Source organism: Ovis aries, chromosome 5 (assembly GCF_016772045.2).
Source record: "Ovis aries strain OAR_USU_Benz2616 breed Rambouillet chromosome 5, ARS-UI_Ramb_v3.0, whole genome shotgun sequence".
In the NCBI taxonomy this organism is placed as follows: Eukaryota; Metazoa; Chordata; class Mammalia; order Artiodactyla; family Bovidae; genus Ovis; species Ovis aries.
The window spans coordinates 67,421,370-67,448,521 of NC_056058.1; the positions used below are offsets into that span (position 1 = coordinate 67,421,370).

The 27,152-nt window shown below is 39.4% G+C and overlaps 1 long non-coding RNA gene across 2 annotated transcripts in view; it reads left to right on the forward strand.

Moving 5' to 3' along the window:
- Positions 1 to 240: 240 nt before the first annotated feature.
- LOC121819667 (uncharacterized) overlaps positions 241 to 27,152 on the forward strand; it is a 139,088-nt gene continuing 112,176 nt past the window's right edge. For both annotated transcript variants that reach the window (XR_006060010.2, XR_009600723.1), the window contains exons 1-2: positions 241 to 322; positions 3,038 to 3,079. This is a non-coding gene — a long non-coding RNA (uncharacterized LOC121819667). The remainder of the gene's footprint in view (positions 323 to 3,037; positions 3,080 to 27,152) is intronic.

Here is a 27,152-nt window from a genome sequence, read left to right on the forward strand (position 1 = left end):
GGTAAAGAGCTCCAGTGACAACATTTTTACTCTTTTGAGTTTTGTAGACTGAAGATTCTTGATTCCAGGGTCATCTTGGGGATATGGGTTCCTGTTTTGCACATGTCTAGTGCTGTGTCTCTGTAAAGTAACTTAAGATCTGATTAACCAACAACCTGTTTCATGCAGCAAAACCCTTTTCAGCTGGTGCTGTTTGACTTAATTGACAACCTATTTAAGGAGGCAAAACTGGTTCAAACCAGTGCACTTTCAAGAATGAACAGAAAAGGGATGCAGAGCTGCTGCTGACTCTCCACTTGGCTTTTTTTGTCCTACATTGGAGGTGAATGTCCTTTACTAGGTACAGACAATCCAGGATTTGGGAGCTGGGGGTGGGGAGAATGATAAACACAACTTTAATTGGGTTGGAAAGCATTTGTGTGGATTAATTTACTTCAAAATGCCTTAAGAGAGCCAACCCTGAAGATGAGTTGAAACCATTTTAATTTCTCCCTAATAAATAGAGCCAGGAGTGTAGACAGATACATGTCAACAGAGAAACCAACCTTCATGGGTCCTTCTCAAGAGACTTATGAGAAGGTACTGGGGCAGAAGGAGAAATGGGGCTCAGAGGTGGTGCTGAGAGCTCCATTTCCTCCTCCAGGCTGTTATAGTAGTTTCTGGCCGAGCCTGTGGCTCTTGCTGCCTATTTTGGATTTGGCCGAGACTCCTCCAGGCAGGCTTTGTGCCGCCTCTGCCTGTTTGTGTAAGAATGTGACACATGGACCCAGCAGTCAGCCAGGTGCCAACCATGTAATCCGACACCATATGTTCCCAAGTCAGGAGAGTATAGAGCAGATTTTTTTTTTTATACTTTTGCAAGTAGGTTAATTACATTCGTCTATATTTTAAGCTTTAAGGGTCACAGATTCAAAATTATTCCTGACATACTTAGGTGGCCATTTATGACCAAAATTACTAAATGTGAATTGTTGCATCTCGGAGATGGTGCAAAGAGCATATTCTCAGAATGAGACCAGAGCTCAAAAAGAATGTTCTCTTAGTAAGACTGTTCTTCATTGGCAGTACTTATAAAAACTGATTTAAAATGTTGTTTTGAGGCGAAATCAGTGTTGCTCATCTTTTAGGCATCCTTCTTTGCCCAGACGTTAGTTTGTGATATTTAACCAGTTTTCCAGGGGATATTGGTGGATGGAACCAGCAGTGTCTTTTTCTCGGCTGCTCTTTGTTCTTAAAGTTTAAGTATAAAAGCTATACTTTGAAAATGAAGTTTATATAATTCAGGTTATTTTACCGATACCAGTCCATCCAACCAGTCCATCCTGAAGGAAATCAGTCCTGAATATTCACTGGAAGGATGGATGCTGAAGCTGAAACTCCAATACTTTGGCTACCTGATGCGAAGAACTGACTCATTTGAAAAGACCCTGATGCTGGGAAAGATTGAAGGCGGGAGGAGAAGGGGACCACAGAGGATGAGACAGTTGGATGGCATCACTGACTCAATGGAGTTTCAGTAAACTCTAGGAGTTGGCAATGGACAGGGAGGCCTGGTGTGCTGCAGTCCATGGGGTCGCAAAGAGTCGAACACGACTGAGCAACTGGACTGAACTGAAGCAATACACACTAATGACATAGTTAATATTTGTTGAGAGTTCTATCAGTGCCAAAAAGTTGCTGAAATATTTGCATGCAGCATCTTAATCTTTGAACAACTTATGTAGCAGGGACTCTTTTATTCTTGTCTTAATGTTAACAAGTGGGATATATCTGTTATCTTGCATTGGCCCCTCCAGGTGTGTACCTTACTCTTTCACTCTGTTCTGTGCCTAGAAGGCTGACAGATACGAATCACATCTACCACTCCTTTCCTTGCCCTCTGGCTTACTTTAGGATTTGGCCAGTCAAGATCCCCGATGAGACAATTAAAGGGATGACTAAGTCTAAAATAGTTTTAGAAACCCAGTCTCTATCTGAGTACACTACTAAGCATCTCTGCTCCTCAAATTTTTGTCTACGAAATAGAGATGATTCTACCTTTTTCTTGGGTGGTGGTGAGGAGGATTAAATTAAATGACTCACATAAAAAATACCTAGCTAGGTTTCTCCATTCTAAAGGCCTGTTGTTTTCTGTTGCATTTTGTAATGTAGTAGTCTATGAAAGTGACACTTGACCATCACGGTTTGTTCTCTAGCATGGCAGGGGCAGGAGGCAGAGTGCCCTATCCTGCCCAGACACCCTGGACCCACCTGGGAGTGGCCCCCATGCAGTGCATTGACTGTCGCAGCTACTTTTGTCTGCCTGAGTCAGTGTGCTTTGTCCTCAAGCAATCAGAAATGCCAGTGTTTCCTCTGGCTCCTGGACTGATTTTTTAAAAATTAACATTCTTATAAATTTCATAAAAATTTGAATTTTGTCAAATGCTTTCCCAGTGTACATGGTTTGTATGATCTCCTTTGAGTTATTAGCACAGTGAATTATATTAATAAATCTCCTTAGACTGAGCACTCCTTGCATGGCTGGAACATTATTCTAATTGGCTAATTGATGGTTTGCTAATATTATATTTATTTTTGCTTCTGTGTTTATAAGTGAAATTGGTTTGTAGTTTTTTTTTTTTTTTTACTTCCCTTGTAGCTTAGTCGGTAAAGAATCTGCCTGCAGTGCAGGAGACCTGGGTTCAATCCCTGGGTTGGGAAGATCCCCTGGAGAAGGAAATGGCAACCCACTCCAGTATCCTTGCCTGGAAAATCTCATGGACAGAGGAGCCCGGTGGGCTGCAGTCCATGGGGTTGCAAAGAGTTGGGCATGACTGAGCGACTAACACTTACTCACTTACCAGATTCAGGTATCAGTGTTACACTTACCTTACAAAGGGAACTGGGAAGGTTTCCTCCTTTTTCTATTCTCTGGAACAGGTTGGGTAGCCCTGGGATTGTATCTTCTTTGAAGGTCTGGTTTCTGCATGAAATCCTTTAGGCCTGATGCTTTGTTGTTTTGTGGTAGGTCTTTGATAACTTACTTTTTCTCTCGTAGGAAATTGGTGTGTTCAAACTTTGGTCTACTGAAATCAGTTTGGTGAGTGGTATTAAAATTATTCATTTATTTAGGTTTTCAAATTTATTACACAGAATTATACAAAGTATTTTCTAATGGTGTATTTCAGTTTTCTGTTTACCTTTTCTTATTTTGGATGTTTGTGCTTTCTCCTCCTTTTTTTTTTTAAAGTAAGTAAGCTGGTGCTTTGTCTGTTGATTTCTTCAAAGACCAGATTTTTTATTTGTTGATTGGTTTTACTTTTTCCTCTTTTCTAAAGCATTAGATTTTACTATTTACTTCCTTCTTTGAGTATATTTTTTATTTTAGGAAGAACAAGTTCAAGTTATAATAGCTTTATGATACATAAGACAAATCATTCCTCATTGATATTTTTCCCCAGATTTTTCTGGGATGTTTTCATTTGTTTGTGAATAGTCTCCCAGAAGTGACTTTTATAATTATTGGTCAAGTTTCACTGGACTTACATTGATTACTTTTAGATTTTTGGAGGAGAATGGGTATTTCTATAATACTGAATCTTCTTATCCAGGAACAAGTTATGTCTCTTATTTATTTGTACCTCAGTAATTTTATTTTTTATATATGTTATATTAAATTTTTGTTAAATTAAAGTTTTAAGCTTAATTATTTTTTACTTGTGTGAATGGAATTTTTTCCTTGATTTTTGTGTGTTTGTAACTGCCCATTTCATGAATGCTTTTTTGTTTCTACTTTTTTGTTCTTCTGTGTTTCCCAAGTGTATAATCATATCATATGCAAATAATAACTGCAAGTTCATTTTCCAATAGTTGTATCACTTATTGTTGATTTTTATATGCACTAATTGGTACATTCAGAACAGTGTTAAATAACAAATGTAAAAGAACAACCTCAAGTCATAATGTTGACTTTCGTGAGGATGCTTCTAGTGTTTCAATAGTTAGCATAATTCTTAATTTTGAGGGAGGATACATATGTCCTTTTTCAAAAGGTAAGTTTTTTTTAAAGCAAGTGATATATTTGAATATTATTAAAAACTTTTGACAATTTTCGTGGTAATCATATTTTTCTCCTTTGACCTATTTATATGATGAATTTCATTAATGGATTTTCTAAGATTGAAATACTTTTGAATTCCTGGAATGAATCAATTTGCATAATGTACTGCTGGATTCTCATTGTTAAGATTTTTAGGGGTTTTCATGCTACTATTTTTAAAGTTAGGCTGGTTTGCATGTTTTATCTTTTATCAAAAATTTAGTTCTTACTGGTTTCCAAGTAGTCTATCACGTGGCTATACCATAAATTAATGCCATGTATTGTTCCTTTATAGAGCCATTGATTTGTCATTTCCATCTTTCAACATTGTAAGGAACAATGAATATACTTGTCCACCCCTTTTCCTTGTTTCTTAGCTTATTTACCACTTCTTAAGAGAGCCCCTTCCTGACCCTCTGACTACACTAAATCCTCTAATTACATGGAGCTGTCTTATCTTCCCAGTGCTTTGTTAGGTCTGTAATTTACATTGACTCTGTGTAGTTAATGTCATCTTTTCCTCTACTATTTAGTAAGTGGCATGAAGTCATGGATCATGTCTGATATTACACATCACTGCATCCTTCCAGGAGCTCGGTGCCTGACCTATAGTATGAGTTCAATAAGTGCTTTCTGAATAATGATTATCATCTATGTACATATATTTTCTTCTAAGAAGGGTAGGCCTGTTACATAAAAAGAAATTTTAAACTTTATTTTCTGTGTACATTGAGATAAATTCCTTGATTGGAACTGAGGGGAACTAAATTGTTTTCATAAGAGAGGAGAGAGGAATTTGGGATGGTGGAGAAGGGGCAGGTGAACAGAAAGGTTGGAGTCGATGAGACACAGACCCTACAGCTAGTGGGGAAGGGAGTACGGAGCCTCAGAGAAGGGATTTTCAGTTACAGTAGAATCCTATTCCACTCAAGGGCTAAGTCTTGATAGATTCTTAGGAAAATCGTTTTTGTGAAGCTAAGACAGTTATTCAGCAAAGATGTCAATGTCATCTGAGTTTCACCAAGAAGGTAAATTAAGTTTAAAAAGGACAGCGGTAAAGTCCTGCACGTAGATTAAAAAATATATCTGTTGCCTGAAGTAGTAGAGGTTTGGAGGAGACCTGACTTTGATAGCTTTCTCTTTAAAAATGTGGGCAGTTACCTGAGTACAACATGTGACAATTTGTGTGATCAGTATTAAAACAGTGAATGCAGGAATTAATAGGAGGACAACATCCTGTTCAAGGTAGACCACAGTTCTGCTTCACCCTATTGGTCAGGTTACATTTAAAGTACTCGTTTCAGTTTTTTTTTTTAAACCTGAATCATTGGCAAACTTGATAGCACCCAGCGTGCTACCTAGTAAGGAAGAGTTTGGAAAGCCATGGCCTAAGAATCATGTTTGAGGGGAAGAGAAACAGTTTAGTCTAAAAAAGAGGAAAAGTTTAGGCCACTTGATAACTGTCCTCAAATCTGTTGAAGGACTGCTGTGTTGAAAAGGGTTAGATCCTGTTCTGTGGGCTGCAGAAGACAGTATTTGGAACAACAGCCTATATTATGGGGCCTAAGATAGACTCAGTACAAAAACTTCATGATTAAATTAGAATGTGCTGCTGTTGGAAGTGGGAGCTTTCTGGCCTTGAGTATTCTAGGAGAGTCTGCATGACCATCTATAGAGGAGACTTCTGCATTGAATGGGTCAGACTACATGACTTCTTCAGTCTTCTCCTATGGAGAATCTGTGAAAAAGACTGGCTGCCTCATTGCTTTCACTCTTCATTGTTACTGGTTTAGTATCTGCTTTACTCTTCAGGCTGAAAGCTCTGTGAGGATAAGGACCATGTCTGTTTTGTTCACATTGAAGTAGGGGCTGGCATAGAGCTTTGCGGTCAGTAATTACTTGCTGAAGTGAAATGTCACCCACGATAAACAATGCCGATGGAGCACTTTAGCCAATAGAGAAGAGGAAATTAATTAAGGGGACTGGGTTCAGTTGATTTTTGTCTCTACTTTGGCCCCATCCTTAATATGTCAAGTATTGAGCCAATAGGAGACCTGGTCTTATTGCCAACTTTATCTTTTAGAGGTAGACTTCCATTTCTCCACTCATGAGATCATAGGGAAAAACCGTATGCCAGAGTATGAAAGAGCACAGTTCCTAGAGTCAGACTCCCTTGTATTGCTTTCACAGGGTTACTGTGAGAACTGAATTTGTGTGTTTGTATGTATGTGTATCGGAGAAGGCAATGGCACCCCACTCCAGTACTTGTGCCTGGAAAATCCCATGGATGGAGGAGCCTGGTGGGCTGCAGTGCATGGGGTCACTAAGAGTTGGACACAATTGAGCAACTTCACTTTCACTTCTCACTTTCATGACTTGGAGAAGGAAATGGCAACCCACTCCAGTGTTCTTGCCTGGAGAATCCCAGGGACTGCGGAGCCTCGTGGGCTGCCGTCTATGGGGTCACACAGAGTCGGACACGACTGAAGAGACTTAGCAGCAGCATGTATGTGTATGTGAGCTATTATTATAAATTGGTATAAATTCTTTTTTAAAACTTAAACATTTGGAAAAGACAGGACACATGGTAGGGCTTTGAATAATGTGCATAATGATGAATTCTCTCTTTATATACAGAAGCTTATGAAGAAGACTTCTAAAAGTTGTACATACACCAGAGAGATAGAAGGCTGAATTTGAATCCCAGTTTTGCCATAAGCCATTCTCCTCTCTGGAATATCAGTAACATGGAGCTGAAAATACCAGTATTGACTACCTTGAGAGTGAAGTGAGCTGAACTTTGTGGTAGAATTTTGATAACTGTAGATTAAAATGTGTAACTTGAGTTCTATTACTGCTTATGTTTTTATCACCACCACTGCTCTCCCCACCACACACACTGTAGTGGGGCCCTGGCTCAGCTGCTACTTGGGCAGGATTCTTCTCTTCGACCAGTTTTAGCTCCTTTCCTTCTCATCATCCCTTCCTGGGAGGAGGAAGGGAGGGAGTACTTCCTCTTTGCTTTCAGAGCTATCAGGATGCTCAGGTTTAAGGGCTTAGATTAGAAAGAAAAATGGCTGTTTTGATTTCCACCCTGTTTTTCTATGCCATTTCTTTCTTGGTCCCTCTCAAAATTTTCGCAGCTCTCCTGTGGCATAAAGTGAGTCAGAATAGCAAATGAAACATGCAGAAGACATAAATTCCAGGCATAAAATATATATCAAATATACATCTATCAATTGGCTTTATGCTATCTGAGCTGCCCCCAGGGTGTCAGTGGATCAGGTGAATGGATTTCTGCCACTGTGGGTAATTCCATAAGGTAATAGGGCTGGCCTTAATGCAGTGGAGAGGCAATATTCTCCCAGTTATAGATCAAGATTTAAAAGGGGAATTTGTATATTTTGATTTTGTGAGTCAATGAAGTTGAGTCCCCAAGGCACTCTCAGAACTCAGGCTTTCTGAGGCTGTGGAGAGGAACTGACTAAAATCCAGGAATGCAGCCTGAAGGGGATGAAGCCACCTTTGGCTCCAAAGGCCTGGTCCAGAAAGGTTCAGTCTTAGGATGTCTGAGGAAGCTCAAGAGTAAAGATAATTATTGTATAAATATTGCTTTATTTTTTTTCATTTACTTGATCAAGTTAACTATTATACCAAATAGTGAATTTGTCTAATCAAATGGAGAAAAAATTCAAGCTATTTGATTGGCTGACAACACCCAACCAGAAAGGTTCATCAGTTAGCTTTAATTGTGATGTTGCACCTCTATGATGATGCACCAAGAGGGAAGACTTGGAGATGGAGAAACACAAGAATACTTATTAAGATGGCATTTTATTTTACAGGTACTGTGCTTAGCATTTCCATGCACTGACTAATGCTTTCTGCAACCCTATGATTTAGGAACTATGGTTATCATTCACATTTTATGGTTGAGGAAATCAAGGCATTGAGAAGTTAAGTTGCTCAAGGACCACCTAGTTGGTGGTGGATCAAGGATCTGAATCCATTCTTAACCACTACAAATACTGCCCCAAAGAGAGAACCTCTTTCCAATCTGGGGAATGGTTTTCTAGGCTCCTGGAAGTCTGAGAACTTAGATTCAGAAAAATTTGATCAGATATGAGAATATTAGAAATGTGCCTGGGAGTAAGTTAATATTCCTGAATATATATATACCAGTGTGCTTAAGAATGGTTTCTACAGCTCCACACAACTAGTGACAGGTAGGGAGAAACCTACTCCAACCTTTCTTTAGATGAAATCTGTTAGCAAATTCCACATTACGACCTGAGCCCTAGCAGAGTTGTTAGAGATCTGATAACTTGGCTGAGATTTGAAAGATTTTGAGATTCCAAACATAGGGGTCTCAAGAAGGATGCAGACTTTGATTATTGAAGTACAGCTGTGCTAAACGTTTCCAGTTACTGGGGAGTCCCAAGTCTAGTACACGTCATGCATGTGGTAGTAAGCAGGATACTACAGATCAATATCTAATAGCCAACCTCTTCCCAACAACTCAGTTCTATCCCTGCAGTCATCCTGCCCCATGTGGCCAATTAAACACAGCTGATCCCAATTTCAGATCCCAAGGGTGGGCCTGATTAGGTTTAGCAATCCAATTTTTCTATCCTGGGATTGGTTCAACAGTGGGCATATGATCTGATACTGGCCAATTAGAATTGAGAGGATGTCGGGGGAGGAAGAGAAGTTAGGTATCTGCATCAGTTTTCTTCTATTTTAAGGGAAATTCTCAGAAAGAGGTTATCTTTTCCTTTCCTTTGGAAGTAGCTATGTTTGTGTTGTGATAACTGTGCATATCTCAGTGTTTTATAACTTTCTCAAAGACCCAACTACAATCAGCTTAAAGACTACATGTTTATTTTATAACCATTCACATAAGAGTTTCAGAGGTAGGATGGTTACAGGGTTGGTTAATCCCAGGGGTGTGAGATTCCTTTGTGCTGACAAGATGATAGTAGCAGCTCCAGGAATCCTCACACAGGAGAGGCAAGTGTCCAGAGGCAGGAAAGGTGGCAAGTTCCTGACTTGTGTGGAAAACATTCCTAGAAGGGCCAAAGCTGACTTCCTCTTATGTTGCCAAGAGTCGTTGCATGTACATTCTTCAAACAATTGTGGGTAGATGAAAGAAATGACCATAATTGGCTTAGATAATTAACATCTACACTTAGGAAGATGGAATATACTATTTGATACTTGAATAAAACTGAGTTTCTCTTGGAGAGAAAGAAGTGGGAGAGAGTATGACTGTTGGATGGATAGCCAATAGGGTTGGCCACACCCTACAACAATTGTAGTTGTTAGACTACCAGTTTGAGTGAAGCCAGCATAAAGGATGACAAGGTGGACAGATGCAAGTATCTGGGTCCTTAATGACATAATGAGACACTGAATCAAACCAAATAAGAAACCTGCACAGCTTCCTGTGGACTTCTATTATGTACCATAAGTTCCCTTATCAAAACCATTTGAGTTTTCTGTAATTTGCTACTGAGATTACTAAAGACAGATACAAGGTGCTTAATGTACAGTTGGTGAATAAATGAATGAGCAGATGAATGGGTTTGAGGTTTATGTACCAAGGATGAAAGTCTCATTGTATCTAACATGAGGATGAGCAATTTTTAAAAAGCAGGCAGGGGTAAGTCAGATTTTGATATACTGAAAATACATAGTAAGTTCTTTTGAAAAGACATATTTATCTTATAAAATAGTTCCTTTTTAAATTAGAGCATATCTGTGGTTATTACTGTTAACAGAAAATTACTGAAAACAACTGGCTCTCATCTGGATGAGTACAAAGTGGGGAGATGAAGTAGGTATACTATGGAAGTATTTAATAAACCATTTATCAAATATTTTGGGGGTGCTTACTATATGCCAGGCATTGTGGTTGGCCTCAGGGATACAAAAGTGAGCAAGACCAATGTGATCTTACTTTCAAAAATTTGGAGTCTGATAATTATTTCTTCTATATTTCAGGGATCTAGACTAAAATATCCCCAACAGATCCTAAACTAGTAAAGAAGTATTACTGTTAATTTGTTTTACTAAAAATTAGGCTAATTGAATATGTAATATTTGGTTGTACAGCACTCCTGTAAAGTATATACATGTATATAATAAAATAAATATTAATAAATACCTGCCATTGATGACTTCCTCTGTGCTATGCATGGTTCATGTACTTCTCATAATGATCATGTGAGGTAGATATTATCAGCAATCTCATTTTCTAGATGAGAAACCTGAAGCAGAGAACAGTTAAATATTTTATTAAGGTTACACACCTAGCAAGTTGCTCAGTTTTGTTTTCTACCCTGCTAAACTTTTTCCAGAACTTATTCTCATAACCACTCCTATATGGGCAATGTATTTTATTCCCAATTGTATAGATTAGAATCTGAGTTTCAGACAGTGAAAATGACTCACCCTGTCTATAGTAGAAGGGAATCTGTGCTGGTCTCAAAGAGGTTTTTTGAGTATAAAATGAAACAATATGTAAAAAGTACATAAACCCAGTGCCTGGTATACAGGAGTCCTTCAAAAAATGGAGGGCTTTAAACAAATTTAGGGTTTAGCTTTCTGGTCTTATTCTAGGAATTGTCAGAAATCTCTGAATTTCCAAAACCCACAGCATTTCTTTACCGTATCCATTTCTTCTAAACCCCCTTGACTTACAGGAGGCCCCTACTTGCTTTGCAAGTGTTGCAGGAAGAAATTATAAAAGGTGATGCAGACTCCTGAATGTAAGTCAGAAAGAGTCTCCTCTAACTGTCTCATTTCCCTCTTCTGAGAATGTCCAAGTTTAGCACAAGATATCCATGGGCATTGAATTCTCCATCAGTTTTCAAAAGGTTACTTATCGTAGAATTTTAGGATTGGAAGGGACCCTGAAGGACTTGTAGTTTTAATCCTGTTTTTGAAACAATACCTCCTTCTTTGGAATCCCACCAAGAGATACCTTTTGAAATTTGGATCTGGGCCTGGGGTATTCATGAACATGTTTATCACTCTTCTATCACACAGAGAAAAAATTAACTTGTTTTTTAAAAATTAATTTTGGTTGAACTATCATCTGTTATAGGAAAGGACAGTAAATCATATAGCTCTATTATCCCCAAATGAGGCAACAGAAAAGGTTATGAATATTCACAAAGTGAACTTACTGTATAACCAGCACTCAGAGGCCTCCTTCATGCCCTTTCCCATGTACTAAGCCTTCAAAGGCAATCATTGTCCTGACTTCTGATGCCGCAAATCAGTTTTGCCTATTTGTGAGCTTAGTATAAATAGAATCATGCAGCGTGTAGTTCCTTGTGTCTGGTTTCATTCCATCAACATAGAGGTGTGAAATCTATCCCTGTTGTTGAATGAGGCTGTAGTTGTTCATCCTCACTGTTGTGTAGTTTTTCACTGTATGACCAGACTGTAACTTATTTATTCGTTTTCTGTTGATGAACAGTCGACTGTTTCTAGTTTAGGCTATTAAGTACAGTGCTTCTGTACTTAAAAAAATTCCTGTACATGTCTTTTGAACATTTGTTCACATTTCTGTTGGGTACATACCCAGGATTAGAATTGCTGGGTCATAGGAACGCATGTTTTGTCTTTAGTTAATGCTGTCAAACAATTTTCCAGAGTGTTCTCCAATCTAAACACATTCAGTTTAACTTTTTAAAGGATAGGACCCAGGGGGAACATAAGAAACTCCATTATAAGTGACGCTACATCTGAACTCAAAGAATCAGAAGCATCTACTTAAAACTTCATTAGTTCAACATATATTGATCTAGCACCTACTATGTGCTATAGGCTCTTAAGTTTTGGGGATCTAAGAGACTAAAAGAGAATTTGAACATGTAATCCTATTAATAACTATTTACCAACTGTGGTAAAAGCTATGAAGGAAAAGTACAGAATGCCAAAAGACTAATGCCTTCCCTTTTTTATTCCTTAAGGGAAGGGGGAAAAAAAAAAATAACCAACCAACCTCTAACTGTAATAGTGTTAATTGTGAACCAGCTTCCAGGCTGTCAGGTTGCAACCTAATTAATCACTGAGGGTGGTATGGAATTGACGAATTGCTTTGGTGCTCTCTTACTAGTATAAATCTTTGATTTAATGATTGCTGCTCTCTGATTCATACCGTACTACCTTGGTGATCAATATGCATGATGAATGGCTGATTTTCAAGAACCACCCACTTGGTAATGCTCCTTTACATATACAGTGTGTGTGTATATAAATTAGTACGCAAGACAGATTTCTAACAAAGCAGCAGACGGTGAGGTAATATTATGGGTTGAGAAGGAGGGGCAGAAATGGAGGAGATGAATGGAATTTGGTGATAGAAGCTGGTAGGAAAATTTCAGGAAGGGCAAAATAAAACACTCATTGAGAGAATTCTCTTTTCTGTTTACTGTTTGATCAGTCTCCCTTGGCTTAAGTCCTTCAGTTCAAGGATCTGACACTGCTTTGGAGGAGACTTATTATTCACAGCTCCTTCAGAACAAGAAATTCATTGTAAGATAAAAGCTATATGTAATTACCAGCTATGGATTCCTTTGCTTTATTTCACAGTTTCTATGACCAAGTGGGCACGAGGGTAGGAAGTTGAGTACGGTTTGCAGTGGTCTTGGAAAACCTGTTTGGTGGTTTGTTCATTAAATCCAGAACTGTTTATTAAGTACCTGCTGTATCTCAAGCTGTAAGCTAGGTACTGGAAGTACACTGGTGAGTAAGACAGGATAATGTCCACCCTTAGGGATCCTTTATATGGAAGGGTCTGTGAGGCTACTAGAGCCTTCTTTGGTATATTGGACACACATGTGCTGTGCTTCACTCTGGTGTTGAGATACTTGGTTTCTAGTTTCAGAAAAGTATCTTTAGGTGTCTCTCACCCTCCTGTTCACACAGACATATATTTTGTGATTCAGTTTCCTCATCTGTCAAAACCTTGGTCTCTCAGATTTATTAGGGAAAGCCAGAAGTATGTGATGTAACCGTGAAATAGACCAATTCTGATGTGAGTTTTACAGAAACCAGTCTCTTTATTGCCATGTTGTAAATATGACAACAACTTGAGTAGTGAAGAATTATATGAATGTAAGCTGTTTTGAATTTTCAGTGAATTTTATCTGAAAGACATAATCAAAGAAACATTGAAAGAATTCTTGTTGCATTATTGTTTTTGATAGCAAAAAGTTGGAAAACCTTAAAGACCCATCTCTGGAATTTTGGTGAAACATGATGAAATGATTCAAAACAATTACACAGATCTCTATTGACATAAAAAATAAGTCCTCATCATATTATCGAATAATATAAAAGATTTTTAAAAAGCACATGTAGTTATGATCCAGGGCACAGAGTGGGCATTTGGTAAATATCTGTTTAATAAACTAATACCTGGTTATTTGTAGCTCTTCCCTACCTCCCTATCAGCAAAAAGAAATGTATGGAATGATGCTCCCTAAATTGTTAAACGTTGCTATCTTCGTAGCGGAATTTCATGTAAATAGAAAAAAATTTTTTGAAAAATATGTTCTAAATAGTTCATTTTTTATAATGAATGTGATTTATTTATATACCTAGAAAATACGAGCTATTTTCTTTTTTTTAAAGAACAGTACTCTGAATAAGAATACATTCCATCCATTAAAAGGAGGCTTGAAGCCTCTCTTCTCTGGGATTTGATCTTCCTCAGTATGCAAGAGAATTAAGAAAAGCGACTCCTGGGCAAGTGGCAGAGTCTCTTTTTATAAGACCTGGAGGGCTGATTTCATCAAGTCCCCCCTGGAGAAATCTGAGTGGTTCTGCATCTCTCCTCCTGGGAGCTGGTTTGCTCTCCCTCTTCTGAAGCCAGGGGATTCTCACTTTTATTACTATTGTGGCTTCTCTTCCCCTCTACCCATCTCACCCGGGCAGATTTCTTGTTTCATCTAGCACCCAGTAGAGCTCTGCTGAGCTGGGGCCTGTCTTTCCCACCAATCCTCATCCAATTAATTGATAAAAAAATTAATAATTTAATTTTAGTGATGGGAATTATACACCATTCTCTGAGCTCCCTCTTTGTGAAGCATCCCAGAGATGCCTCATACAGACAAGCACCTGAAGCAAGAGGAAGGAACATTTTCTATATTTTAAGTGGATCTGGCCACTTGAGCATCTTTGATTGGAGGGCAGGCAAAAGAATAGGAGTCTGAGAGCAAAAACGGTCCCACTAGAAATCAGAAGGTTGAAAGGAAATTGGTAGGGAAAAAATCACACTTTTTCCCTCTGTGCTGGTGGATATTTTTGGGACTTGTGCCAACCTACTTATTTTAACCCTGAGCAGCATAGGTGTGACATAACTTCATTGATTTTTGGATTCATTTAAAATTCCCTACTAGATCAGTTGGTAAAGAATCTGCCCACAATTCAGGAGACCCCAGTTCGATTCCTGGGTTGGGAAGATCTGCTGGAGAAGGGATAGGCTACCCACTCCAGTATTCTTGGGCTTCCTTGGTGGCTCAGCTAGTAAAGAATCTGCCTGCAATGTGGGAGACCTGGGTTCAATCCCTGGGATGGGAAGACCCCCTGGAGAAGAGAAGGGCTACCCACTCCAGTATTCTGGCCTGGAGAATTCCATGGACTGTATAGAACATCGGGGCGCAAAGCGTCAGACACAACTGAATGACTTTCACTTTCAAAAGTATGAACTCTGAATTCAGTCTTCACAAGCTGTGGGACCTTTGGCTTCAGTGTTTTCATCTGTAAATAGAACTAATAAGACAACTTATCTAACAGGGTTGTTGTGACAGTCAGTGATACGATGTCCTTATAGCACTTATATCCAATATAGCACTTATAGCCCAATATCTGAGACTCTCTGCAAGGGCTCAAAAGTTTTAGATATAATAGTGAATATTATTTCTGCAAGTCAGTATTAGGGATTATTTAACTAGAGGCCAAGCTAAAGTTTATTAAAGTATTGAAGGGGTTATTTCTTTGTAAATTTAATCTAGGAAGGAAGTTTCTTGAAAAAATTTGCTGTTTAAGGCAGTGATGTAACATGATTGCAATGGTTAATAAACTCAGAACAGTTTTCAAGTCCCCTCAGGTGTCTTAGAAACCTTGAAATTACATTATTCTATTTAGTTATCCAAGTGTACTTTCTGCTAAACATTCTGCTAACAGTAATTTGAATTACTGCAAGTTTTAAAATACCAGTTTATTAAGTATTGTCTAAAGCAGATGTGTGCTTGAATAAAATGGACCTTTACATATTTTAAACAAATTGGGGTTTCAGTGTACAGTAGAATTGGCAGCTTAGACTGTGTTAAAATGATCGTGAAGATTTGAATTAAACTCTTCTGGGTTTTATTCATGTAAATGCCATAGTATGAAGAGCCATGGAATTATCTGTAAGTATCTTATATCTCCTTTATTCTACAGTAAACCCATAGAAATAAGTAATTGCTCACTTATCTTTTTGTCACACACATACTATTTATTGCTTGGTGTATAGTATAGAGTAAATGCTCAATAAATGTTGAATAAATTATGGCCCAGAGTTTGTGTGAACAGGTATTTGTTAGGCTGGTCAAGGGGAAGATGGTGAAACAGAGCATTTAACCTCAGCCTACTTTTATCTCTTGCAAAGATGAAAAGATCCTTCGGTTCACTGTGTGTCACGTATTTCTTTTGTGTTTTTCTGACAACACATAGGATGGTAGGTATTTGGTATATACTTACTTAATTGGATCAAAGTAAATAGAGGGAGGGAAAAGTAAATAGAGGAAGGGAAATGTAAAATGGGCTACTATTGTTCTTAAATGAGGAAAACAATTTCCCTGATTTTAGCCCCTCAATAAAATTTTTTGAGCCTTCCCGACTTTGTAGCTCAGCTGCTAAAGGATCTGCCTGCCATGCAGGAGACCTGGGTTTGATCCCTGGGTTGGGAAGATCCCTTGGAGCAGGGAATGGCTGCCCACTCCAATATTTGGCCTGGAGAATTCCATAGTCTGCATAGTCTATGGGGTTGTAAAGAGTCAGACATGACTGAGTGACTTTCTATATATACTATAGATTTTGGTGCATGGCAACACAAGTTGATTGTCCATGGAAAACTTGTCATCAAGAGGTTCATCTCTCTTTTTCCACAAAGAATATTTAATAAGGTCATCTTTGACACACAGTTTGAATTTTATAGCTAACTGGACCATTTTCTCAGTCCTTGCGTTCAGCTGTGGAAGGACCCTGGAGCAGTTACCTGGGTAATCATACCAAGCTTCTCCTCAAATGCAGATAGAGAAGAGCTTTGAGGGAAACATTTGCTACCCTTCTAAACACAGGTTCCTCTGCCTGTAAAGCATAATGAAGCTATAAGCTCAGCTTCAGAGGCCAGGCTGGCACTAACTCTGGAACGCCTATCTTCATTGTCCATCTCTGGGTAATGTGTTGGTTTGTCCAGGCATCTCAAAGCTTTGTAGCTAGGGATCTGAGGAACTGATAGAAGAAGGACTTAAAGAAGAATTAATGAGAGGGAAGTACGATTAATGGAGTGGAGTTGTTTTTTGCTGATTAGAATGGTTGATTTTCAGTGGTTATAAGGAGGGATACCAGACCATTTCCACAAGAAAAGCCATATTCTGTGTAAAAGAGAGGCTATTTCATTCATGAAAAAAAAAAAAAATACAGTAGAAGCAGAGAACCTTAGAAGTCAGGCTTTTAGGATGTTAGTGTCTCCCACCACCAATTAGATGAGCATAAAGAGGCTCCCAAACTGGGGACCGACAGCTGAGAGTATCCAGCCTCTTGAGCAGGACAAAGCTCACCAGCCAGTGTAGGCTTCATGACAGCTGCAAAAGCAATGGCTACATAAACTTTCTCAAGGTGGGGCGGGGGGGAGGGCGGGGAAAAAGAGGAATGTGAGAGACGTTTTTGCAGTAAGAAAAACATAATAAATCCAAGAGCTACACATTGCCTGGGGATTTTTATGACCATAGCCAGGCATGAAGGAATGACTGAACTTAACTAAAGCTGTTAATTACCTGGGGGAGATCAAAAGCCCAAGTAAGGGAATATATTTATGATGCACCTTACAGGATATGCTTCAACTTCTTACTTTTTTTCATTAATTGGTTTGATTAAATAGATTTAAAGAGCCAGGGCAGAGCCCTTTAAATCATATTCCATATTGATCTAATGAAATAGTCAATAAATTTACTAACATAGCTCCTTTCCTTTACAGTCTGAAGGGAAATGCTTCACTGAATGGTTATAACTCAACTCCAAACCTCACTGCCATTCCCACAGTGACTCATCGAGAGCAGGAGGATGCTGGGAAAATCTTTTAGGCTATTTGTAGGAGTGCTTGAATAAGTGGTTTAACACCTGTTCAGACTACTCACCACCCTCTGACCCTCATCCACCAAGCCCTTTGGTATTTCATGGAGGACTTTATTGGAGCTGGCCAGTGTTGTGTGCCTTGCAAATTCTATGCATAATTTAGCAAGTTTACCAATGTTTGCCATCATGTGTTCTAGCCCTGACTTTGGGACTTCAAGACTCCAGCCATATTTTAGAGCCTTTGACTTGGATTTGTCCATCCAGTTCTGTAAATATTGACAAAATGAGGCTCTTAAATACAGTAAAATGTGCTCAGATGAATAACAAATCTATAGTAAAGATGCCTAAATCTCTCAGTAAACCTCAAATAAATCCTGGGAAAGTTTCCTAAAGTAGTTTATTGGTGTCCCTTTCCCACCTCCTAGGGCAGGGTAGAGAACCCGGATGAGAGACAGCACATGGATGAAGGGATATCTTATGGAATTTTTTAGACACTGACATCTCATGAATTTCTTTTGAGTGAGGAATGGAGCAAGATTTTGCACTTGCCTTATTACTCCCAAAAGTAGGCCTACAAGCAGTGTCCTTGGGGACACAGTTTCCCTGGGCTTGGGGTGTCAAGTCAGCACTGCTGCTGCTGCTAAGTTGCTTCAGTCATGTCCAACTCTGTGTGACCCACAAAATTAACTCTGAAAGTCCCTTAATGCACCCATACAGGACAGTGTTACTAGTTTTGTGCCTAAAGTCCTACAAGTAATTTTTGTGTACCTTCAAGTATGAGAACCACTGTGAAGAGGAACAGAGTAGGTGTGCAGCTCTGAGAAATTCAAACCAACCTATCTTTAAAATCACCATCCAAACCTTAGTATGACTGAGGGATGAGTTGGCATTCCCAGAATAACCCTGACAGCCTACAGGCTTTAGTCGACTCTGTTTTAATATTGAGCCTTCCTAACCGTAATGCAGTGTTACAGATTGATTTGTGATTGCTAAGCTTAAACTAGGAAGAGGAGTCACATCTCAGAGGATGGGGGCAGGGGAAAGTGGGTGGGTTTAGTCTCCCAAACTTGCAAGCCTGTGTTAAATTAGACCTTGATGCAGCTTCACTGTACTCAAGAAAGCAATGGAAGTCTTGAGCAAACCAGGGCAGTTTGTGGATGTAAAACGACTTTAAAAATTAAACGCTGTAGTGAATTCAAAAGTTCAAACTCAGAGTTCCTCAGAGTGGAGGAGAAATCCCTATAATAGAGGCCTTTCTCTCTCCTTTCACTTCTCCCCCTCCATCTTATTGTATCTTCAATTATCTGGGTAATTTGGTCCTGAGGGCATAAATTCCTTTATAACTCAAATCCATTATGCAGAGAAGAGTCATCAGGAAATTACTCAGATTGCATCCCTGATGGTGTGAAGGTTTTGGAGCAGATCCGGCATCCCATTAGCAAAGCACTGCTCTCGAATTTAGATTTGAGCCTGGAGGCTGGACATCCGTGCTCTTCCCTTCGCCCCTCTTTGTTTCAGCAAGAGCCGCCTGTAGGGAAGTCCCGTGCTGGTGCTGGCAGGCGGCAGCTTCTCTCCATCCGAGGCCACGGCTGCTGCCAGCTTCCCTTGGCTGGCGTAGACACCTTCTCTCTAGGCCAGGGAGAGCCGCTGCCAGGCGGGCAGACGTATGCTTTCATCATGTCTCACCATCTCCTGGAGCCAGGCACCCAGGCCTTTTAATTCCTATAAACTTCAGGTCCTTCTGGTGGAGAGCTGGTTTTCATGTCTGTGGCCTGACGGGGATTGTCCTTGTGCTGCTGCTGTTGGTGGTCTGTGAGCAGCCTGCCTTTGAGCTGACAGGCTGTCAACCAAAATCCAAACACAATCAAGTTCAATTTTGGAAGAGGACATTCTAAGTCTGGCAGCCTCTCTCATCCGGCTTTATTCTTTCTAGATTTCTGGTTTACTAGGGATATCCAGTTTGGTTTTATTATTTGTGTGTGCGGGTTTCCCTCTCTCCCCCAGCCACCACAAAGTGACAACTTTGAGGAAGGCAGCATGTAGAAGGATCTTAGATTATGGTTCAGGCGGGCCTGTATCTATTGCTGTTCGTGTCTTCCCTCACAAGTAAATACTGTGAGAAGAGAAAATTTTGTGTATTTCATTCTCTGCTGTGTCCCCAGTGTCTGGCATTGTGCCAGGCACATAGTAGGTGATCCATGAGGAATTAAAGTGCCTGAGTGAAAGAATGGGCTAGCATGCTGTGCTCTAATTAGCAGCTTTGTGATTTTAGGAGGAATTTTTTTAAATGCCATTTCTCATTTTGTCACCTGCAAAATGGTCATGAAATGTGTAAGACCGTAGAGAAAGTACCTGGCTAGTGCTGTGTTCAACAGATGGTAGGGTCTCCCTCTTCCTTTTGTCAACCGTAGAGTGAACTCTTCAAGGACAAACACCTAGTTTGATTCTCCATATCCCAGGGCCTAGCACTGTTCCTGCACAGAGTGGGTGTTCCGTAATGACTTGATGAATGAATCTAGCCCTCCATGGGAAGCGAGTGCCTGGGGATCAGTGAAATTGACTACTGAGGACAGGCCTAGAAAATTCACTGTTATGTCTCATTCTGGTATCTCAGTGTCTATGTGAGGGAAATGAATAGATAATTCTCTCTATAGAGAGAATCATCTGGATCTAGGGATTATGTGATGATTTGAAAAGAAATTTTCTACTGAAATTTCTTCTTTTCAGTCAAAAAAGACCACTCATAGGATAAAACCCCAGGCCTTGCAGTGATTTGCTGACCACACTCTACATGTTTTTAAAGTCTGATACTTTATATGTAATTTCTTGCACGTTTGTAGTGTTAAATTACTTGACCCATTCTGTGAGTTAACACACCTGCTACTGTTACACCCATTTGACAAGTAAGAAAAGTAGAGGCAGGACATGGAGCTATGCCAACGTCAGGCACTTATTTGGTGGTGGCAAGTTAGAAACTGCATTTCCTCACCCCAAACTGGCCAGAAGCTAGAGCATGTAGCTTCTGTGAGTATTGAGCTGAAAGGAGGATACAGGTGTTTTGCACTCCTGTTCCCTTTGTCAATGTTACTTATTTGCAAAATCTTGCCTTTTTTTCTGTTACTTGACCCAAGGTCTGTATCTACCACACCACTTACAAATTGCTCCAAACTCTATTTTTATTGTTATGCCTGACATATAGTCACTTTCTTAGCTTGCAGCTCAATTAATCATGCTCATGTAATTTTGAAGAGAACTTTTGTGTTCGTTTAAATTTGGAAGGTGTTGAAGAATAACTTACAGCTTTCAGCACTACTTTCTCCAGATATGACCCAGCTGAGAATGTCTGTTTGATTTACTGTGTTAAGTTGTGTCTATTTCATTTTTCAAGAGGGGCTAGCATTATTAATTTTATTCTGTTTCGGGGAGTAATTTTATTCTATTTTATGGAATCTATATTATTTATAATTTATTTATATTTATAACTCATTTATTTATAATTTCATTCTATTTGGGGAATAATTAATTTTATTCTATTTGGGGGAATAATTAATTTTACTCTATTTTGGTCTTCCCTTGTGGCTCAGTTGGTAAAGAATCCACTTGCATTGCAGGAGACCTGGGTTCGATCCCTGGGTTGGGAAGATCCCCTGAAGAAGGGAAAGGCTACTCACTCCCATATTCTTGCCTGGAGAATTCCATGGACTGTATAGTCCATGGGTCGCAAAGAGTTGGAAACAACTGAATGACATCATTTTCATTTTTGGAAAAAAGAGAATATATTTATTCCTGTATCAGAAGATATTCCTATGCTGGCAATTCGAAGCCTAATTTTTTTGTTAACCTCTGATAGAATAACATGTAAACTGAATGCAAATCAAGTGTGACCTGAGACTTATTACATTATTGACACTTCTGGTCCCATCCAAAGCCACAGAGGATGATGAATTTAGTGCTTCGTCATGTAGTATTGGTGATGTTCAATGCAAGCTCTTTTGAAGATGAAATGGAACATTTTTATGAAGAGGGATGAATGAAATACAATACCTACTGAGGAGATAATTACTAGAACGGTAGTAAAATAGGTACCTAGGTGATTCTTCTCTAGTGTTGCTGTCGGTATGGCCATTTAGATGCAGCATGAATCCTCAAACTGTAGAACACCAGCTCAAGGATACCAGAGCGTAGACAGTTCTATATTCAGTTCATATGTTTATTCTTCATTCCATTGGACTAACAGCTTCCACATCAAGAATGTGTTTTCATGACTTAGTATAGACCCTACAGTGGTGTTTGAGGTCCTTGCTCTAACTAGTGCCCTCCCAACCTCGTCTTGCTTTGCTCACTGCACTCTACAGTGGCTTTCTTCTTACTTCGGCACATCAAGCTCATTTTCATCACAGGGTTTGTCTGTGCCAGTCCTTCTCTATGGAATAATTTTGATCCAGATCTTCACAAAGTTCAGTGGTTCCTGAACAGAGGTAGGGGCTATTTTGTTTCCTAGGGGAAATTTGGCAGTGTCTGGAGAGGCATTTTATAGTTCTGACTTGGATGTAGGGTTGCTACTGGTATCTAGCGGACAGACACCAGGGATACTGATGAACATCTTACAATGCACAAGATAATCCCTCACAACGAAGAATTATCTAGTCCAAAATGTCACCAGTGCTGAAGCTGAGAAACCCTGAGTTATAGCTAATGTTTCTCAACATTCAAATGTCACTTCTGTCTCAGACCAAGGGTCTTCCCCACCACCTTCTCTAAAGCAACCACACTCTCCCGTTACTTTTCCGCCCCCTCAGCTCCAGGCTTCAACTGAAATTTTCAGTCTGAAGGAATCATGGGCTTCATTAGCTTGCTAGTAGCACAGCTGGAATCTTGGGGACTGATTCTGGGATCCAACATTAATGTGAGTATTAATGTTTGTCACTGGGACAATCTGAGATTCTTTTCTGTGTATTTGTTCTGAGGATTTCAGGGCTTTTCTCCACTTATTTTTCTCAGTATGGCTGTTAATTTTCACTGCTTTGTTTTCACTATTGCTGGACTTTTCTTCCTGATCTCTTTTCATGATTACATGCTGACACTACACTTCTGACTCTGGCTATGTCATCTATAGGAACCTCCATGTTCTTTGGCATCATTTATGGATAATTCAAGCATATTATATAATCATATGTGTAATAATTTTTAAGAGAATTATCATAAAAAGTCACTTGGATTATCAATTGTGAAATAAAGTTAGTGCAATGAAATGCATTTAGTGCTGATATTAGAATGAAGGTAACTGGTTGTATTTGAGTAAGAAGGCAACTCAGGATAACAACGGCATCACAATCATCATGATGGATTTGCCGTTTCCTACTGCAGAGGATCTTCCCCACCCAGGGATCAAGTCCATGTCTCCTGCATTGCAGGCAGTTTCTTTACCCCTGTGCCACCTGGGAAGGCCCCCATCATGATGAATTTGAATTGTCCTTGTCCCGGAGGTAGGTGTGAGTGCCAAGTTGCAGAGAGATTGCCTGAGTGAAATGGAAAATACGTTTACTCTACCATGGAAAACACATGTTTCATAAAGACATGACTTTATCAGACTTTTCCTCTGGCTTCCTACTGAGACTTTAAACTCTGGAACTTTCATCATGCTTCCACCCCCCCTCACAGCCTCCGTCTTTATCCCCTAATTACATGAGCTTAACTTCCCTTGACCCACAGAGAGTCAAGAAAAATTGGCATATAAAGCCCTGTTGTGTTTTGGTCTGACCTTTGGGTCCTTTAAATGAAGCCAGGATACAGTGTAGGGGTTTGAACCGCTAATGTCTGGACGCCCTTAAGAAGCATAAATCTCTCCAAATCCAAGGCGGACTTGAATGTGGTGATTTCCAACCTTCTTGGATTTGTGACACCTAATGGTTTGATTTGCTAACACCTCTCCCCCCTGCCTTTTAAAAGTAACAGGTGTGTCATATGTTTATTTAAAAAATTGAATTATTTATATACTATTATTATTTAGCTTATTTTTGAGGCTGGGAGACAGGGAAATCCTTTGGAGTATTTTTAATGGCCATTATGGCTGGCTTCTAAAGGCTAGCTCAGATTTAATCCTCTCTTCATCACTGACCTCATTATCATGATTCTAGTTCATTTAACCTTGCCTTACTTGGTCTGTCATTTGTAGTGTCCTATGTGACACCTGACCACACACTGTTCTCTGTTCTTTAATTGCTCTGGAGTGTTCTGTGCCTCCATCAATATCATTCTCAGATCTGACCGAATTCTAAGTACAGAGTAGATGCACAAGAAGATAAATCAGTTGAGTGCTTGGAGACATCCTTGGCTGGTAGTTGGGCACAGTCCATGTTTGGAAGACACACTCTCAGTGCTCATTGGACAACTTCTCAGAAGAGAGAAGCAAATGTGTGCCAAGATTTACTAAAGATACGTGTTCTCTTTCCATGGAAAGAACAATGATAGCTAATACCATTAGGCACTATTCTATTCTTTGTGTGCCTGGGTGGAAATAAAATCATATAGAAATCAAAGGGCATCAGTTGATGCCTTTTAAGAAATGCCATGATATAACCGGAACTCTTGGCTTATTATCCTGGATGTTTGCTTCTACTCTTTGTTAGTGTAGGAAGGACGATCATGGCCATCCTGGCTGTCTTGATCTTTCACCAGCCATTGTACATGGCCAGGCCATCTGTTTCTCCTCTTTCTCTGCCAACATCTCATTCTTTGGCTGAGGATTCCAAACAGCATGGCTTAGTTTTTCTAAGTTCTCTTCTGATATTCAACTTATTTGTTTAGCTCTTATCTCCAGGGTCTTGGAACAAGTTCCTATAAAGGAAGTTGGATTGAGAGCTATATGAGAGACATTCCACTATGTAATATGCTAAATCTTCTTTTACATCTAGGTCAGTAACCTAGGGTTTAGTCATAGTATCTCCAACCCTTCTTCCTTCCAGAAGAACTTTCTGCCTGGGTGCTTTCCAAATAGAGGGTGTGCGTGTGTGCTAAGCCACTTCAGTCATGTCTGACCCTGTGGCCTGTAGCCCACCATGCTCCTCTGTCCATGGGATTCTACAATCAAAAGTACTGGTGTGGGTTGCTGTGCCATCCTTCAGGGGATCTTATGACTCAGGGATTGAACTGTCTCTTATGTCTCCTGCATTGGCCAGTGAATTCTTTACCACTAGCACCACTGGGGAAGCCCAAAATAGAGGGTAGGCATTCTATTTACTTATTTTATTCCTAAGTCCAAAGGTGTGGGGAACTCCTCGTACTAAAAAATTCAGCAGGTACTTTCCTACCCACAGTACTTGCTAAGGGAAACTCCCTTACTCTTTGTACCTCCATGCAGCTGGTCACAAATAGTTAGATTAGGGATAACTCTCTGACTCAAGGGTGACCAATAAATAAACTTTCAGTTTACATAGCCATAAAATTAAAAGACACTTGTTCCTTGGAAAAAAAAGCTATGAAAAACCTAGATAGCATACTAAAAAGCAGAGACATTACTTTGCTGACAAAGGTCCATATAGTCAAAGCTATGGTTTTTTCAGTGGTCATGTATGGATGTAAGAGTTGGACCATAAAGAACACAGAGCGCTGAAGAATTGCTGCTTTTGAACTGTGGTGTTGGAGAAGACTCTTGAGAGTCCCTTGGACTGCAAGGAGATCCAACCAGTCCATTCTAAAGAAAATCAGTCCTGAATATTCATTGGAGGGACTAATGCTGAAGCTGAAGCTCCAATACTTTGGCCACCTGATGCGAAGAACTGACTCATTAGAAAAAACCCTGATGCTGGGAAAGGTTGAGGGCAGGAGGATAAGGGGTCGACAGAGGATGAGATGGTTGGATGGCATCACCAACTCGATGGACATGAGTTTGAGCAAGCTCCGGGAGTTAGTGATGGACAGGGAAGCCTGGTGTGTTGCAGTCCATGGAGTCGCAAAGAGTCAGACATGACTAAGCTACTGAACTGAACTTAACACAGCTTAGGGTGAGAAGTGAGCTGAACAAATCTGAATCTCACCCTTAGGAGTTTGAACTGGGAAACTTGGAGAGCCCAAGGCAGCTAGCAAAAGGGGCAGAAAAATGCCCTAAATTAAAGTCATGGCCAGCAGTTTTCATGATGGAGCAGAAACTAAGATAGGGCATGAAGGAAGTAGATAAGCCAACCGTGTCAAGAGGTAAGTGAGATAGGGAGAGGGAAAGAGTGGCCCGGGAAGAAGGAAATGCATGGGGCAGGGTCTGAAAGCAAGTGCTTGATGGACGTAGAGAACCAGTCCAGTGGAGCATAAAGAGCAGTGGTGCTGACTGCAGCTGAGACCACACTGGGTCTTATGAGCTGTATGAAGAAGTTGGGACTCTATTAAAGCAGCGACTGACAGGGAAGATTAAAATGTTGATTGAGCAAAATAAGCTCTACAATGACACAGAAAAATATTTATTTGGGGGATTCTTAGAATAGACTTAATTACATCTTTAGATTTGTAGTTTTTTTTAGGGTTCACAGTAAAATTACTCTAAAATGAATTTTTATTGACTCTCAGAGCACAAAGGTGAAAGAAACCTCCAGAGGTCATTGAGATTTTAGCCCTGTCTTTAGGCAGAAACATACATAAATCTTTCCAGACAGATGGGTGTTTGTTGGCAAAGGTATTCAGCTGCAAAGAAGTAATTGCTGCTTTTGTTGACAGATTTAGAGATGTTTCACCAAACACTATCTTAAAATACTATGATTAGATGTAATTTTGCAAAAATGAGTCTATAATGGAGGTGATTCACTTGCTGTATCAACTAAGGAGTATCTTCTATTTACAGTTTATTTAATTTACATTTGATTAATTTACACTGAGTGCAAGCAGTTATTCTATAATTATCTCTTTGCCTGCATCAGGATACATGCAACATTATGTTTGGAAAATTGTGAAGTCAAATGTTAACATAGAAAACATGCATTAAGTAATCTCTTTCACCTACTTACCATCAAAGCAAACCTTTTATGACTTTATATTCATGAGTTTTTAGAATCTGTATTTCCCACATATCGTAACACCAAATACTATTTACCTTCCATTTTTCACAATTTGATATCTAAGCTGTCACAAAACAATTCTTTTGTTTGTTTAGTCCTAGTATCTCCACCATTAGTAGGAAAAGCAGTAATTTTAAACACATCTTTCAGGAAACCATATACATGTATATTCTCTGAGCTTCACTCAGGCAAGAATTGTGTTCTCTGTGATTATTTATTAATTTTTAAAATACTGATGATGCACTTTGGAAATTGTGGTAAATAAGACTTAAATGTACAATTGACTCCAAGTAACGTAAGCCAAGGGTTCATAAACTATAGCCCTCGGGCCAAACCTGTGCTACCTGTTTTCCTGTGGCCTTGGAACAAAGAATTGTTTCTACATTTTTTAAAGGATTGGAAAACATTCAGAAGAAGAATATTTCATGAAATGCAAATATTATATGGAATTTAAATTTTAGTGTTCGTAAATAGTTTTATTGGAAAATAACTGTTCTCATTCATGTACGCATTGTTTATGGGTGCCTTTGTGTTATAGAAGCACCTTGAGGAGTTGCAACGGACACATATGATTTGCCAAATCTAAGATATTTACAATCTGGCTTTTTACAGAAAAAGTTTGCTGATTTCCTGTCCAGCAGTAATCATGGTAATCTCATTTCCCCTGTGGATGAATG